General features: G+C 60.3%; 1 protein-coding gene across 5 annotated transcripts in view; it reads right to left on the bottom strand.

Annotated features, from left to right (window-relative positions):
- Positions 1–15,352, bottom strand: part of GSE1 (Gse1 coiled-coil protein) — a 390,196-nt gene that overhangs the window by 371,769 nt on the left and 3,075 nt on the right. The window lies entirely within an intron of this gene.

Genomic DNA, 15,352 nt, shown 5'->3' with positions numbered 1-15,352 from the left:
TCGTGGCGGGAATCACAACAGCCGAAAGGTGGGGGCGATCTAAATGCCCACCGACGGATGGATGGACCGAAAATGCAGCACATTCACACGCCAGAATATCATTCGGTCGTAACAGGGCACGAGGGCAGGGGTGACCCTGGACAGCCCTTCGCTAAGCTACAGGAGCCAGCCACAAAAGGCCACGTGTGGTATGATTCCATCCCTAGAAAACGTCCAGAACAGGCATATCCATCCAGAAAGTAGTGCTCGCAGGGACTTGGGGAGGGGAGCTTGGGGTGCCTTTCGGGGGTGATGAAAAATGTTCTACAATTAGTGGTGATGGTTGCACCATTCTGTGAATGTAACAAAACCACAGAACCGCATGCTTTAAAAGGGTGAATTTCATAATATCTCAATAAAGCTATTGTCAAAAAAATTATTTTTTTTTAGAGAATGCAACTCCCACAGGAAAAAAACTTCCCAGGGCCCCGAGGGGACACAAGGAGGTCCTGGAAACGGAAGGGCGGTGGGTACAGAGGGTGCTGTTCGCCATCTGGCTTTGCCCTCCCGAGTGCCACCTTTGTACCCAGGGCTGGGGATCCCATGCCCCTCACATCGTGAACGCAAGCACCTGTCGCCAGAGGAAAAGCTGTGGCTGACGGAGTAGAAATGTCCCAGGGCACCTGCGTCCAGCCTCAGCCTCCAACGTGCCCGGGGCCAGGCCCACCCACTCCCCAGACCTCAGGGTCTTTGACAAAAGTGAGGGCTGTCGGACTCAAGAGTCACAAAGTTTCCTCCCCGTCCTAGGAGTCTAGCTCTGAAATTTGCCATGAATGCAAAGACAAAAGAAACAAGAGATTGCAACCACGGTCACAGATAAAATATACTTTGTAGCCAAAGTATGGGAAGACACGGGCCTTTTTAACAGTGAATATTTTGTATAATAAAAAACAACACGTCGCTATTACGTGCATATGTTCCAAATAAGAGAGCCATTAATACACGAGAGACAGCTGGTTATCCTTCGCATCTGTGGTTCTGACATAACACAGTTTTCCTCTTCCGCGTTCAAAAATGTTTAAGTCTAGTATGTTCCTTACTCACGCAAGGTTTGATAAAGTCCCCTCCAGCAAAAGGACGTCCCACCTTGACTACCAGCGAGGTCACAAGAGCAGGCTGATGGACAGAAATCACTCTCACCTCCACTGACTCAACAGACAGAGAGGAGATCAGGCATGGAAAATGTTCCCATAAGCATTAATAACCTGGAAAAGGGCCTAGTGGCCTCACGAACGTTTCATCTACACTTGCAAAAACAGAGCAAGGGAGGCTACAAGCATAAAAGACATTACATTTCTTTTTTTTTTTTTTTTTCAACGTTTATTTATTTTTGGGACAGAGAGAGACAGAGCATGAACGGGGGAGGGGCAGAGAGAGAGGGAGACACAGAATGGGAAACAGGCTCCAGGCTCCGAGCCATCAGCCCAGAGCCCGACGCGGGGCTCGAACTCCCGGACCGCGAGATCGTGACCTGGCTGAAGTCGGACGCTTAACCGACTGCGCCACCCAGGCGCCCCAAAGACATTACATTCCAAGCCCGAATGGGCTGGTTAAAAAACTTTTAAAAGGCACAGTCTCTTAAATATAAACCTTTTAGGAGATCAGTAACATCGATACACGTCTAGCTGGATTGATCTAGAAGAAAGAGAAGGCACCACTTACCACCATCACCAAAGAAAGAGGGGACATCACTACAGAACTTACAGACATTAGGAAAATACTAAGGGAATAGAGAGAGGCGCCCGGGTGGCTCAGCTGGTCACGCTTCTGACTCTTGATTTCAGCTTGGGTCCTGATCTCGCTGTTCAGGGGATTGAGCCCCGTGTTGGGCTCTGTGCTGGCAGTTTGAAGCCTGCTTGGGATTCTCTCTCTCTCCCTGGGTCTCAGCCCCTTCCCCTGCTTGCACAAGGGCACACAAGTGCACACACTCTCTTAAATTAAATAAGTAAACACTTAGGGGCGCCTGGGTGGCTCAGTCAGTTGAGCGTCCGACTTCGGCTCAGGTCATGATCTCGCGGTTTGTGAGTTTGAGCCCCGCATCAGGCTCTACGCTGAGAGCTCAGAGCCTGGAGCCTGTTTCAGCTTCTGTGTCTCCCTCTCTCTCTGCCCCTCCCCCGTTCATGCTTTGTCTCTCTCTGTCTCAACAGTAAACATTAAAAAAAATTTTTTTTAATAAAATAAAATGAGTAAACATTAAAAAAAAAAGAAGAAGAAAAATACTAAGGGAATATTCTACAGAAGTGATGCCAATTAATTTGACTACCTGCATGAAATGGATAAGTTCCTGACAAAACAGTAATTACCAGAACAGACACAAGAAGAAATAAACCTCATGGAATAATTCTCTCTCAGGACATCAAGACGGCGGCCAAGTCTCTTATCCGCTGAAGAACACAAGGTCACCGACCAGAGCAGGTTTTTATTTATTTATTTATTTAAAAAAAAAATTTTTTTTTTTTTCAACGTTTATTTATTTTTGGGACAGAGAGAGACAGAGCATGAACGGGGGAGGGGCAGAGAGAGAGGGAGACACAGAATCGGAAACAGGCTCCAGGCTCTGAGCCATTAGCCCAGAGCCTGACGCGGGGCTCGAACTCACGGACCGCGAGATCGTGACCTGGCTGAAGTCGGACGCTTAACCGACTGCGCCACCCAGGCGCCCCTGGAGCAGGTTTTTAAATGCGGACAAAGCTAGGTGGTTCGGGCAGCGACGTCTCCCAGAACTTTCCTTTCTGGTGGTTTTTAAAAACATATATTTAATGCCATCTCCATTCATCCCTCCCTCCCCCAGCTCCTATCCTCTGAGACTCTGATCTTGCCGCAAAGTTCCTCAGGAATACCGCTCCCGTGGGCTGCAAGGAAACACCGTGTTCGATACACGAGGGTCAAAGGATACCGATCCCAATTTTAGCTATTTTCTCCATCCGGTGGGAGAGACGGGGCTCACACGTGTGAGAAGACCACATGAGACCGCACGGAACAAAGTTATTACCGAGAGTGACCAAGCTGCATACAGACAAGTGCCTCGGGCAGCCAGGAGGGAGGAGAAACTTCCAGCGGGCGGGAGTTAGCAAAGGAAGGTGTCCCGGAGCAAGAAACAGACGGCAAAGTGCAAGAAAGAGCAGACGTCAAGACACGACGGCGGGGACGAGGCTGGGGTTTCAAGCAATAACGAGGAGCTGGGCACGCGCGTAGCGCTTTTAAGCGCGCCCGTGGCAGTGGCTCTGTCCCCACCGGGAGCCACACGACCCCCGTGAGAGCCTGATGACAAGAGTTACGGACCCTCTCCCCAGAAAAATACACGTATGCACCCGGTTCTGCATTGCGTTTTGAGGGCTGAGAAACACGTACGTGAGAAGCACGGGTCTTCCTGGGGCCCGACCCCAGCGCGGCCCCTCCCGGTTCGCCTCCCTCCACGAACAGGGTCCAGATCCCTGTGTGTTTGAGCTCCACGGCTCAGCTCTCCAGAACGAGGAGTGAGACGGCCCGTAGCAAAAACAGTTACGAAACGGTACTTGCTGGGCACGCACGATGTCCCGAGCCCCGTGGCAGACGTGCCGTGGGAATTCCCACATCCAGAAGAGGAAGCGGGGCCCACGGACAGACCGACAGACAGGCGGTCAGGTGGCAGGTGCCTGCCGACCGTCACCAACTGCGAACGTGGGTCGTCTCCGGGCCACGAGTCCCGGGAAGGGCCCTCCGCCGTCTGCCCCGATGCCCCCTTGCTCCCTCAGGCGGCACCAGGAACCCAGAGAAGGAGTGACAAGAGCTCAGATGGCAGGTGCCCCAGGACAGTTCCAGGTGTCGCATCCCCCGTGCTGCCTCCTCCCACAGCTCCGTGGTGGGGTCATTCGGAACACGGCCCGGATTCCCTGCAGCTGAGGCCAAGGTTCACGGGAGGGTAACCAGGAGCCCCCCCTACGTGACAGGCACGACCCTGGTGGGGGCCTTCTGAGGCCAACGGGCTGTGAGCGGGGCCTCAGACGCCTCCCTCTCCTTCCCCTGCTCCCAGCAGTTTGGTCGCCACTTCTGCTGGAGTCCTGATTGCCTGCCAGGCCCCCGCTGGGGACTCTGCGCGTCACGTCCCACACACACGCACGCACACACACACACGGCTCTGAGGCGACGTCCCCCCAGGCTCCCTGCAGGGCCCCAGAGTTTCCCACAATGCCCCACGGAGGTACACGGAGGCAGCTCTCCCGAGGACCCGGGCCAGGGGAGCTAGCCGGGATGCCTCAGGCCACCGGCAGGCCCCCAGCATGGAGCCCCCCCCGGGGAGCTCCCGACCGCGGGCCAGGCCGGGGTGAAGCCACCGGGAGGAGGACTGGGCCCAGGTTCCAAAAGGCCCACGCAGAAGCCAGCGAGGGGGAAACATTTCTCCTGCCGCCCACAGAACTGCTTCTCCCCCGCGTGAGCGCCGAGAAGGTCCGCCCCAACACGCTGGGGACGGTCCCACCAAACGGGGCGGGGAGGGCGAGGAGCTCCAGAGCAGAGTCTGGTGAGAAGTTTCCAGAGCGTGTTCCAAGCATGCTCCGCTGAGCTCCCACAGGCTGCGGGCCAGATGCTGGGCTCCTGGGGGGTCCTGGGCCGAGGGCGGGCGGGGACACGGCTCTGGCCGCCTGACGGCGATGACATCGAAACGCAGGCTCCCAGAGAGTCACCGGGAAGGGGCTTCTCCCAGACGTGCGGCCCCAACGCAGCTGGCGGGGCGGAGAAAGCGGCGGGCAAGGGCGCATCCCGCCTGGTGTTGGCAGCTGGGTGGCGTCGGGGGGGGGGGGCCGCCCTCCCTCTCGGAGCCTCGGGGGCCTCGTTTCCAGGCGGGGGAAATTCTGAGAAAACGGACCGCGAGATGCTACCGGAGAGAGACGCGGGACCGCGACAAGGGCACCAACGCATCAGGGACACAACAGTCATAAACGTGCGGTGCCTACAAGACTCAGCGAGGAGGAAAACGCTGACACCGTTAGAGGGGGGAAAAGGGACGACTCGCCCCGAGAACGCAGCACGGCCTGTGCGCACACGTCCCGGGGCACGCACGGGTGCGCGGGCACAGGATGTAGGAGAGAAGGATGTGAACGCGGGGGGCGGGGGGGGGGGGGTGCCGGACGTGGGCAGGATGTCTGTGCACGTGGAGGGGGCCGGGGGAGGCCGCAGGAAGAAGGGCCCCTCCGGGCTCCCGCGACACCCCCCGCAAGCCGCTGTCCTGACTCAGCGGGCCTCCAGCGACGCCCGCCCGCCTTCCGTGGGGCTGCCCGGAAGCCAGTCCTTAACCCCCAGAGAAAGGTCCCGGTGTCCCGGGCACCTGGCGAGAGACGGGTAACCGGTCACCGGGGACCCGGGTTCGCCCATCCGTGGGGAGGAACCCGCAATCGCACGGCACGGGAGCTGGCAAAACCAGGCCCGCGACCGCCCTACACGTTTTGTGAAGTTTGTTTACTTATTTTGAGAGAAAGAGAGAGAGAGAGAGTCCCAAGCAGGATCCGAGCTGTCGGCGCAGAGCCCGAGCGGGGCTCGATCTCAGGAACCGCGAGATCGCGACCCGAGGCGAGACCCGGAGTCGGATGCTTAACGGACCGAGCCACCCAGGCGCCCCTCGACGCGTTTCTGCAAAGGGAAGAAAATGCAGAGCTTCAAGAGGAGGAGGGCGAGGGGTGACGGGAAGCAGGAGGGTGGGGCCGCCAACCGAGCCCCCTGTTGACACGCAGAGCGTGAGAAGGTGGAGAAAGGCCGCTGGGGTCAGTCTGATGCTCTGTCACCACCAGCCCAGGGCCGGGTTTCTCCGCACCACAGGGCTGAGGGGAGGGAGTCCGGGAGCCCCCTTCCGTGCTTGGCTGGGGACGCACAAGTCCGGTGGGCAAGTTCTCAGCTCCTGCACGAGAGGGGAAGTGGGGGCTTTGTCTCCAGAACGGCACCCCCTCTCTTCCGCAGGCAACGGGCCGGGGGAAGGGGCCAGGCCGCTTTCTGCAGGGCTGGTGGCCCAGGGACATCCAGGCCACTCCACCCTGTGCCTCCGGGTGGCCCCCACGGCCGAGCTGCTTTCCTCGGGGCGGGAGCAGCGGCCAGGAGCCCCGCAAAAAGCCCCTCGCTCTGAAGGCCCGGGGCCTCCCGTGTCCAACGGTCCCGGGACGTCGCATAATCGCACAAAAGGACGAACAGCGCGGGACTGTGAGAAAGGGAAGAGGCCAAGCCTGGAGGAACCCAGTCGCCCAAAGGAATCGGATTAAAGGAGCTGCTGCTGTGGCCAGTGGGAAGCCAGGCTCTCAGGCCAGCTGAGCCCCCACTGCCTGAAGGCTCCTCCCGGCCTCCCTTGTCCCCGAGTGGCCGCTGTGCTGTGGTCCCCAGGAGCGCCGGTGCCCCCTTGCCCCAGTCCTGCTTGGCCCGGGGATCTGGAAGGCCCATGCCTGCCTCCCACCTGCCTGCGTCTCCAGCCCATCAGGACCCACACAAGCCTCTTAATCCCCGTCTACAAAGCCTCTCGTCTGGAAGCCGGGAGACGAGGTTTACGGGTCCGGGGCGGCCTATAAAACAGCGCTGCCGTGTGTCAATGCTCCGACCCCCTCCCCCGAAACCCCTTTCTGGAAGCGGGTGCTTGTGCGGCTACCCCAGGGCAGGGCGGGAGAGAGGCCAGGTCCCTGCCAGCCCCAGGAAGTGCTACTTAAGCCAGGGCGGGGGTGGAAAGGCCAAGGCCCTGGAGCCGGACCACCCAGTTCTCCCTCGTCCCGGCGTCCCAGCTCCCGCACTCACTGCTTGTAACTCGATCCCGAACTCCCAGGTTCAGGAGTCTCGGGGTCTCTGCATCTGAAAAATGGGCCCCATGCCACCCATCCACAGCGCAGGTCACCCCGCCCCCCACAGTCACGGGAGGAACCGGCAGCCCGGGGAGGACACTGGCATCTTCCCCAAGGTCCCCCGCGTGGCTGGTGACAGAGTGGGGCCAATGACGGGACCCACGGAGGTTTGGGGCTGACGACCCATCAGTGGGCAGCCGTGGACACGGAGCTGAGACGGTCGGGTGACCCACAAGGCAGGGGTGAACCGCACCTGTCACCTGCCCCACGTTTCCCACCATGAAGCGCGTGACATTTTTAATGTAAAACGCAACGCGGTCTGAAGACACCTTTCGAACACTGAGGCGGTTCCTACGGTATAATCGACTGACAGTCAGCAGCAACCACGTTAAAAGAATAAAATAACATTTAGAATGGCGTGACTGGCGTATAAACTCGAAAAGGGAAGACCTCTGTGGATTCACCGCTGATTTAAAACCCGCCCAGGGACGCCTGGGGGGCTCAGTCGGTTAAACGCCCGACTCCTGACTTCAGCTCAGGTCATGATCTTACGGTTTATGGGATCGAGCCCCACACTGGGCTCTGTGCTGGTGGCATGGAACCCGCCTGGGGCGCTCTCTCTCTCTCTCTCTCTCTGCTTCTCCCCCGCTCGCATGGGGGGGGATGCGACCCCCCCCTCCAGGCAGGCTTCCTAGATCCCCACTGCCTCCCCTGCCCCCACGGGGGCCAGGTCCTGGCTGGGCCCTGAGCCCTCCCCGCGCTGACCCACACACACCTGCCACGGGAAGCCTTTGGACACTGGCGCCGGATGGCCCGGTTCAAATCCCAGCTCCTGTACCTCCCGGCTGTGTGACTTTGGGCAAGTGACTTCCCCTCTCTGTGCCTCAACTTCCTCATCAACAAAATCGGAGAACCTGCCCGACACGAGGGGTGGAGGCTTCCACGGGGCACACGCTCTGCTTGTCATCGCCGTCCCCTCCCACCTCGCTGTGTCTTCATGGGGACCAGGTGGACGGACGGAACCCCAGGGCCCTTCCTCGTCACCGGCTCTGCCCCACAGCTGTCACTAACCGGTGGGCGGGGTGTTGTGGCCACCGTGGGCTCTACCCTTGAGGGGCCCTCCTTGGGCCGCGGGCTGCTCCCTCGCCCCCACTGCACCCTCACCCAACAGCCCACCAGGCGGAAACAGTCACCCCCAGCGCTGCCCGCTCCTGCCCGGGGTCCCAGCACGCCCGTCCTGGCCCAGCTGAGCCACACGCTGACCGCGACCTCTGTGCCAGTTGTCTGAGGCTGTGGCACCTCGTGGAAGAGACCCAACCCGACCAGCGGTCACTGCCGCAGCAGGGAAGCAACGTCACGCGGCCCGGGCGGCGGGGGCAGGGGACCGGAGCACCACGGGACTCAGAGCCAAGCCAGACGTCTGTCTCGGGGGTCTTCTCCACACACCCCCCGGTCCTGCTCCTGCCGACGGGGCCGAAAGACGAGATGGCTACTGCTCGGCAGCGGTACAAGAGCCCAGGGGCCCAGCCAGCAGGCCACTGTCTACTCCCATTTCACAGACAGAAAACGGAGACCCAGACCGGGGGAGAGTCTTGCCTGCGGCCACTGTGAGTGCTGACGCTCAGAACCCGGGACTTCTGCCTTCCAGGCTGGAGCGAGTCCAAAGCCCCTTCCCAATTCTTTTTTTTTATTGTTTTAATGTTTATTTACAAGAGAGAGAGAGAGAGGGACAGAATCCGAAGCAGGCTCCAGGCTCCGAGCTGTCAGCACAGAGCCCGACGCGGGGCTCGAACCCACAAACCGTGAGATCAAGACCTGAGCCGAAGTCGGGCGCCTGACTGACTGAGCCCTCCGGGCGCCCCAGCCCCATCCCAATTCCTGACACAGTCCCTCTTATCCCAGGGAGAAGACCAACTCCCACCTTCAAACTCAAATTCGACGTCAGGAGACCTAGGCTAGGAGCATGGCCGGGGTCACGTTTAGTTGGTCGACCTTAGCCGACGGAACCACCCAAGTCGTACTGTGTCATTAAAACCCACTAGGGGCGCCTGGGGGGCTCAGTTAGTTAAGCCTCTGACTTCGGCTCAGGTCACGATCTCACGGTTCATGGGTTCGAGCCCCGCGTCGGGCTCTGTGCTGACAGCTCGGAGCCTGGAGCCTGCTTCGGATTCTGTGTCTCCCTCTCTCTCTGCCTCTCCCTTGCTCGTGCTCCCTCTCTCTCTCTCTCTCTCTCTCTCGCTCTCTCTCGACAATAAACATTAAAAATAAATAAACAAAAACTAAACTCCCTGGTGGGAAGTCTGAACAGGAAGCGTGAAACACAGAGCTCCCAGGGGACTGAGCAAATCCCTGCTCAGGGGCGTCTCCCCAGGAGAAACGCAGACACGCGTCCACACGAAAACCTGCACGCGTTCAGGGCAGCATGGTCCCCGGGGGGCCAACAGAATCAGTGCCCACGTCCGCCAGCCGAGGCGCGGGTGGGCAAAACGCCCATCGGTGCGGGGACGCCGTGCTGACACCTGCTATGGCCGCGGCAGACCGGGGACGCGCGCTGTGTCCGAGGAGCCAGGCACAGAAGACCGCGAGTCGCGTGGCTGCGTGTGTGTGAAATGTACAAGAGGTACACCCACACACGGAAGGGACACGAGTGCTTGCGGGGCTGGCAGGGGTGGGGGGGACCGGACAGTGCCGGTGGCCGCACGACTCCCTGAATGAGCTAAATGTCACTGAGTTGTAGGCTCTAAAAGGGTGAATTTTATGGTGTGTGAATCACATCTCAACTGAAAAACAGATGAAACAAAAACAATGTCTTCGCAAGGTCAGGGCGCCAGGCCTGTCTGACCGGCCCCCTCCCCTGCCCTCTGGCACCCCAGCTTCCTCGTGGTCCCCTGCCCAGACCGTCCTCCTGGCTCAGGTGACAGCCCCCAGCCCTCCCCCCTCCCCCTGCCCACTCATTTGCTCGCAGCCACAGCCCTCCCTGCACCCCATCTGGGTTACTCACTGTGGGATCCTGGGCCCAGAACAGTGCCTGGGACACAGCAGGTGCTTCATACAGACAGACTGAACAAAAGAATAGAATCCTTTCAGCGACCGGCACAGCTTTCAAGATAAAAGTCCCAAATTCCTGGGCTATGCTTACAATGGCCTCCCTCACCAGTCCTTACCGCAGTGCCGGAATCTTCTGGAAGCTTTAAAATGCCAGGGGCCCCAGGGCTACCCCTTAGAGATTCTGATTAAAAGGCTGGGCTAGGGCCCAGTCACTGGTATAAAATTCAAATGGATTCAAACTGGCTCTCAGGCAAATCCCACTCCCCGCATCTAGGCCTTTGTACATACTCCCCAGGAGCACGTGACTCTCACATGGACCCGGCTGAGTCCTTTCCAGCCTTCGGACTCAGCTTAGAGAGCGCCTCCTCCAGGAAGCCTTCCCTGAACACACCAGCTTCCCACCCTCCTGCGAGCTCCCGGCAGGTCCCAGCACAGAACTCGGCACGCCGCACGACCACGGCCAGAGCCTGTCGCCGCCCCCCAGGGCCCGCCTGACTCCACGGCACGTCTTCAGAGCGCCTGCTGCCGTGTAGGTACGCAAACATCTGTCGACCTGCTGGGTGGAATGTGTGTTTCTCCCGGGCGGCCACGGACAAGAGTAGAAGCATGAGCAGGGACGAGGCAGCTGTGTCCCCGTCACAGAACTGCCGGGATTTCTTTCAAAACCTATGCGTCTAATCAGCTCGTATTGCTGAAAAAGTACACCAGCAAAGTGGCATTAGGCTGTGGGCTTGTTGGGCCCCCTGGCATAGTGTCGCCCCCCAAAAGGTGATCCAAGAGGTTTCCTGACCCTAACGTGGGACAGAATATCACGAGAGGGGCCCCCACGTCATACCCTGAGTTTAAAACCCCGACCCCACGAGACGGGGGAGATACTGAAGGAAGGCGTAAACTCCCAGGTTCAAGATCACCAAGGGAGGGGGTCTAACGCACAGCCGGTAACTACCGCTACTGATCCTGTATCACATACTTGAATGTTGCTAAGACAGCAGATCTTAAACGCACAGAAAAAAGAAAGAAAAGAGCGACGTGGTGAGACCGGTGGTGATCGTTTTGTAACATATAAATGTTTCCAACCAACGTGTTGCACCTTAACCTCACACAATGTTATATACCAATCATACCTCAGCACAGCTGGAAAAAAAGAAAAAGAAAATAAAGAAAACCTAGACCCCGGGAAGGCGCCCTCTCCTTCCTAACCCTGCAGAAGAGACGGCCGATAAATTACTCGACGTTCTACCAGCAAGGGCAGACGGCCCCGCATCCCTTCTCAACACAGCCCCACCCGTCAGTCACACTCACGTGTGAAATGCAAACCACCTGCGACCCTTGAAGCCCTGACCTTTCATTTTGACAGACGGGGAAACTGAGCGAAGGTCACATGGCGAGAAGCTCCCTCCACCACGGCCCCCGTCAACCTCCTACTTGGGGCTACGTGGCCATGGGAGGCCAAGTTCCTAGATACTCTTCCCGGGGGCCAGACGTATCACCCCTCTCCCCGTCCCTACCAGGATAGGGACCAGGGGCAGAAAATGAACGTGATCTCCAGACATGGGTGCTTCCCCAGCCCAGAAGACGTGCCGACTGGGGAAACCTGCCCACAACCTACAAATCCTCCAAAGACAGTCACAGAGAGCTAACCTCCCAAGAGTAAGATCCCGAGAGATCTAAGCAGAGAAGGGGCCGGAAAGCTCTGAGGATTCTGGACTTCACCAAAGACGGCCACCCTGCGGCCCTGCCCCTGTCCCTCCCTGCTTCCAGGGAGGGATGAGTTTTGGAAACCTTCTGCCTCAACCTCCTCTTTCCCAGTTGCCTCCGATCACCTCCAGGTTTAGGACAAGGCGCGTCTGGAGAGCTCACTCCTCTGAGCAGATGGCTTCCAACGTGCCAAGAAAAGCACAGCCCTCCCCTCGGAGGAGGCGGTGGGAGCTTGAGAAAGGCCCAAAGCCCAGTCACTGCCCAGCTGCCGCCAGGGAGAGAGGGTGCCAGTGTCGGCCCAGCCGGGCTGCCCCCGCCCCCCGCCCACCCCGGCATCTTCCGGAAGGCTCCCCGCCTCCAGTCACCTTGCCTAGGTGTCCCACGAGCCCACACCGGGCTGGGGAGAAGGGCTGCCAGGCCCTCCCTGAAGAGCACGGAGCCGTGTGGGCGCCGAGAGCCGGGGAACAGGGGAAACAGATGTGCGTGCCGGCCCCGACAGGCAAGTGATGACAGGCGCTCTCTGCGGGCCTCAGATGTCAGCCTGGAGACAAGAAAGGGGCCGCGGCAGCAACACCTGTTTTGGGTGCGGAGGCCACGCTCCGGGGGCCGGGCCGGGTGTCCCCTCCGTGAGGGGCCAGGGTGCGGTTAGGTAAGCAGCTGCACACTCCAGTCCCCGGAACGCTCCCCGGACAGACCGCGGGAAGAGGGCAGGGCGGCCCGCCCGCCAACTGACTTGCAAAGGAGGCCGAGGGGTCCCGCGGCGGACCTTCGGGGACGGGGGCAGGCTTGTCCCACCAGCAGCGGGAGGTCCCAGCTGCAATGTGAACACCAGAGCCGGGCTGGGAGAGCAAAACCCAAGGGTGCCACTAGTCAGCAGGGCAGAGAACGGGAGTACAGGACGTCCGGGCCGGCCAGCGGGGGCCCTTCAGGACTTCGGGCCCGTGCAAGCTGACCTCGTGCCTCTCAGCTGCTCTGGGGGAGGGGGTGGGGCCCGTGCAGGGGAAATTAGGACCACGTCCCTCCAGGGCACTCCCCCCTTCACAGCTGGAGCCCCGGGGTCTAGAGAGCCTAGAGGCTGGAGCACAGACGCCAGAGCGGGCCTCCTGGGTCCAATGCTGGTCCCGCGGTTACCAACTGAGCGACCTTGGGCCAGTCACTTGACCTCTCTGGAGTCGTCATTTCCGGTATGAAACGGAGGCAGCAGCACCTGCCTCAGCAGCATTGTGGCGAGGGCTCAGTAAGAGTGAACACAGGGGAAGCACGTGGCACGGTCTGGAACGCGGAGAACATTCTAGAAAGGCATCATCATCCCTATCACGTCCCCAGCTGCCATCTCGGGCAGCCTGGCCGGCTGTGCCCCCTAGCTCCAGAGGGAGGGACGACCGACCCCTTATCCCCCGCAGAAAGGCTGGGGGGCAGAGGCCGTGACATGGCGGCATGCAGGGGCCGCCCAGAGACCTAACCCCGAGTCGCCAGCACCTCAGGGACAGAGAAGGGAATGAGCGTGTCCCGCGTTCCCACCGGGCACCAGCCACTCTCAGACCCCAGACCTTCCAGAGGAAGGATCACCTCGGCGTCCCAAGCGCAGTCCTGTGCACGCGGCCGGCTCAGAGGTCTGGTGGTTTACACGGCACGGTGCCCTCCAGGAGGCGTGCGCTCGGCTGGACCGAAAAGCCGCAAACGCGATCCCGACAGAGGGTGTCGGTGACTTCTTTCCTTTCCCTTCTCTTCCTCTCTCTCTTTCCCGTCCCCTCTCTTTCTCCATGTTCTTTCACACTGTTTAAAGCTGATTCACCAATGAATGAACGTTGAGCAGGAAACAACAGAGGCATCGCGGGAGGCGGTATAGCCGAGGTTCCGGAACATGCCGTTCCGGCTCAGTGGTTTCCCTGTGGCTACCTTCCAATGCCCCTGGCCACTCCCACCCAAGTTCTCAAACCACACGGCGGAGACAGACAGGGCTCAGGGGCTGGCAGGAGCGAACCCTGCCAGCCCCCGCCGGGAGTCCCGGGTCTGTTTCCAGCCGCACTGTGTTGAGGCCTCGTGCCCACCGTGGCGCCTCTGGAGAGCCCCGGCCCCGCTTTGTTTACGGCTCCACGGGAAGTGGTATTCTGGGCCGGGCTCCGCGCCCCTCCCCCCGACACTGAAGGCGCTGCACTTGCCTCCAGATCCCCAGCGTCTGGAACAGTGCCTGGCTCAGAGTAGGCGCTCCATAAACATTTGTTAAATGAATGGCAGGGAGGAAGAAAGGAAGGGCAGGAGGCTGAGTTTCCGGCATTCTACCCTCTCACAGGCGGGAGCTGATGCTCCCCCGTCCTCCCTCTGACTACTGGAGCCGCGCGGCTGCCCTCCCCATCCCGCCTCCCCCCCCCGCCCCCCCACCGCCAAGGCTGATGGCCTCGCCACCCACCTGGACGGCTGCCACGGCCCAGCCCTGGGTGGATCTCTTCCCGGCGCGTTCCAAGCCTTCTTTCAAGGACTTTTTCTCTCTCCCCTGTGCCTCCAACTCCAAAACTGCCTCCTGTGCCTGACTCTGGGGCCTTCCATGCACACCAGCCTCGTCCCCCCCCCCCCCACCGTCATCCCCACTAAGCACCTCTGGTCGCCCCTTGCCTCCGCACCTCCTCACCCTTGACCCCTCCCTCTCCACCGCACCCCGCCCGAGGACGGAGTGGGGCTCGGGGCTGGGAAGACGTAGGTTGAAGACCCACTTCAGCCGCCTCTACTGGTTGTGGGACGGTCACCGATGCCACCTGACTTCTCTGACTCTCGTCTGCGAAATGGGGGCAATAAGGCCTCCCAGGAGCAGACGCTGTGGAAATGGCGCCAAACCGAGCAAGCCAGCCAGCCTTCCCCAACTCACGCTGACCCCTTCCGGGCAGACTCCGGCTTGCGTTTTCATCCCCACGAGGCTCCCCTCCACCCCAACCTTCCCAGCTGGACTGTTTCCTCAAGTTCCTGCCCGCGAGGCCCGCGCTTGGCAGCTCATCAACTCCCGATGAGTGAGCAAATCAACAATGGAAAAACTCGCCACGGCGTGGATGCTGTGCAGAGAGCACTCGGAAACCTCAGAGAGGGCGCTGTGGCCAGCACGCGGCACCGCCACGGAGCCCGAGACCCGCGGCCACCCCGCGAAGCGACAGCCTCACAGAGGAACTGGCCTGCCTTCTAGAACAGTCTGCCCGGCACATCAGGTGGATGGGAGGGTCCCACCGGGCGCCAAGGGCTTGACCTTCCGGGGGCATCCGAATGCCCACGGCGGTCGCACACTGGCCCTCCGCGGCAGGCGCTCCGAACCTCCGCTCCGCACCGGGGGGGGACGAGCACAGACACGTGCTCTCACGTGCTCAGTTCCCAGGAGACGGGGTGGGATGCTTGGGGATGGCGCTGGTGGCGCAACACATGTTTACGGAGCGCCTACTCTGAGCCAGGCACTGTTCCAGACGCGGGGGATCTGGTAGCAAGCGCAGAAGCCGGGCTCACCTCCCAAGTCCTGGCCCTTCCGGAAACCGCTTTAGATTCCCAGCAGCAGATCCACAGGCTGGACCGCCGCGTGCTGCTAACGAGGAGTCCGCACCCACAGCGGGGAGCGATGTGTGCCCCCGTTTAGAACGAGAGGCCCAACAAAGCCCCCAGTGACACCTCCACGGCCCGAAGGGGACGCGTGCAGAGAAGGTAGCCTGGGCAGAGTGCGACGGCACAGAGCAAGCACCGGTCACGGGCCCCACGCCCGCGACGTCGTACCATGACAGGCATCCGATCAAACAGGCCGGTCTCAC

The sequence above is a fragment of the Leopardus geoffroyi genome, chromosome E2, assembly GCF_018350155.1.
Source record: "Leopardus geoffroyi isolate Oge1 chromosome E2, O.geoffroyi_Oge1_pat1.0, whole genome shotgun sequence".
In the NCBI taxonomy this organism is placed as follows: Eukaryota; Metazoa; Chordata; class Mammalia; order Carnivora; family Felidae; genus Leopardus; species Leopardus geoffroyi.
The sequence above is the reverse complement of the archived record's forward strand: the minus strand, read 5'-3'. Positions and strand labels throughout refer to the sequence as shown.